The sequence below is a fragment of the Myotis lucifugus genome, unplaced genomic scaffold, assembly GCF_000147115.1.
Source record: "Myotis lucifugus unplaced genomic scaffold, Myoluc2.0 scaffold_882, whole genome shotgun sequence".
Lineage (NCBI taxonomy): Eukaryota > Metazoa > Chordata > Mammalia > Chiroptera > Vespertilionidae > Myotis > Myotis lucifugus.
This window is the reverse complement of record NW_005871930.1, coordinates 23,260-25,573: the sequence shown is the minus strand read 5'-3', so window position 1 is coordinate 25,573 and position 2,314 is coordinate 23,260.

The following is a 2,314-nucleotide window of genomic DNA, read 5'->3' as shown; positions in this document are numbered from 1 at the left end:
TAAGTGTAATCTGTTTCACCAATTGTACACAAGAAAAAATTGACTTTTTGGGAATGCGTTCCTAACAGGGGCAGTGCTCTATCTTAAAAGTTTGATATCATGCTTGATGAGGGTTTGACGGTCCCCGGGAACTGTCTCAGAAATCTGAGCAGTCACCATAAGTTTTTTTTGGGGATTTAAGGCAAATTCATTTTTTTAAAAACAAAGCCAACAAACAGTTTCCCTGCATTTGACCATCTTCTCCTAAGTAAGTAAGTTCAAATGCTGTATCCAGAATCATTCCCCACCCTGGTTAGTTTCCAAACAACTTTGCCCATCCCTTTAAGCCAAAGGTTCTCCAACAAAGGCACTAATACTTCAGTTTCATATGTCAGTGTCTGGAGACATTTTTATGGTCTCAGTGGTACTGTTTAGGTAGGTGTTTCTAGCTTCTCGTTGGTAGACCCCAGGAAATACTCCGGGGCTTCCTACTGGACAGTACGGAACTAGGGGGGGGGGAGCCTGGGGAGCGCCCCGAGCGCCTCCCTCCGGGGACCGGCTGTCCCAGGCGGCAGCTCTGCCGTGGGGTCACCCCGCGCCGCCGGCGTTTCCGGGCGTGGGAACTGGGGCTCCGTCCACTCCGTCCGCTCCCGCACTTGGAAGGACGTTTGCACGCGGTTCCTGAGCCGCGGGAGGTGGTCGGCGGGACCCGAGGCGGTGCCACTCCAGCGGTGCGTGCGCCCGGACCCCGGCTCCCCGTGCTGAGTGCGAGGAGTCGGGGTCACCGGCGGGGAGGGACCGGCTCCCTGGGAGGGCGGTGAGGGAGGTGGACGGGAAAGGTTTGGCCCCGGGCTCCGGTGGGTGCGTTCTGGCTGCCCCGGGCCGGGCGCTCGTGCCTTTGTGGGCGCCTCCCGCTGGCAGGCTTCCCACGGCTCGGATTGTAAAACCTTAGGAACAACTTCCCCGGTGAGTCACTGGCCACTGTTTATCCAGAAGCACCGGCGCCGGGACCTCCCGCCCCTTTAAGGTCCGCGCCGGCTGGACCCCAGCGGCCTGGCTGGTCGTCGCTGTGTGTGGCCGGTGCCCTGCAGCCCAGACCAGACTGCCTCAGGGTTCAGGCCAAAAGAGCTGTTCGGGCCCTGGCTGGTGTGCTCAGTGGTTAGAGCGTTGGCCAGCGCGGGAGGGTCCCAGGTTCAATTCCTGGTCAAGGGCTAGTACCCGGGTTGCAGACTCCATCCCTGGCCCTGGTCAGGGCAGTCTGGGCACCCAGGTGGGAGTCAAGCACTTAATGCGTCTTTCTCATATCGATCGATGTCTCTCTCTCCCTCTCCCTCCCTCTCTCCCTCTCCCCCTCCCCCTCTCCCCCTCGTCCTCTCCCTCTCTTCCCTCCTCCATCCCTTCCACTCTCACTAAAAATCAGTGGAAAAATAGTCTCGGGTGAGGATTAACAACAACAAAATGCCTGTTTTGTTGGGAGGCATTCCTCATCTGGGTGGAGAGTTCGGGTCTTGTCCGAGGGGTTGACGGGTCTTAGAAGTGGGCCCGTGGCCGCCGGACTCCTGCACCGTCAGCCCGGCTCGCTCTGGGCGGACGGGTGATGTGTTCCATGGGCTGCGTGGTGCGGCCCATCTCGCGGTGATCGTCCTGAGGTGTGCGAGGAGCTCGGGACGTTCCTTTGTGACTCATCACACGGAATCTTACACGGGAGATCGAGATCTGAGATGTTTGCCTCTTAAGTTGGGCGCCCGGGGTTTCGTCTCCAACATGTTGTTATCAGAACACCTTGGATGCGTTCCAGTCCCGAGCCACGCACACAGAGCCCCCGGGTGCGGGGTGTGGGGACGCAGGGGGCTCTCTCTGAGGGCAGACCAGTTGAGGGAGGTATCTGAGGCTCCCACAGCCACCCGGGATGCTTGTCTTTGTTCCGCTCGAGCTGCTTGCGTTGTAGCTGCTAGTTGATCATAAACCACCTGGAATGTCGGGCCCTGGGGCCCTGGCGACAGTGGTGGCTCCATGCTGGCCCGCTGGCCCCCTGCTCCTTGCTGGTACCGCCCAGGGTCACAATTGAGGGGACCTAACACCTGTTTGGAGAAGGGCTCCCCCCATGACCCCCTCCACACACTTCACCCCTTTGTAGAAACTCACGTACCTGTTAGACAGAAAGGCTGAGGATTCGTGTTTTTCCTTAGCAAGCACCTTGGTAGAGCGCTTACTCTGTCAGCCGTTGTTCTGAGCACTTTACAAATATCCGCTCCCTAAAGGAAACAAAACAAAAGCAAAACCAACTTCTTCATCCTCTTGGCCATTCCTTTCTCCCATTTTCACTTCAAATGGA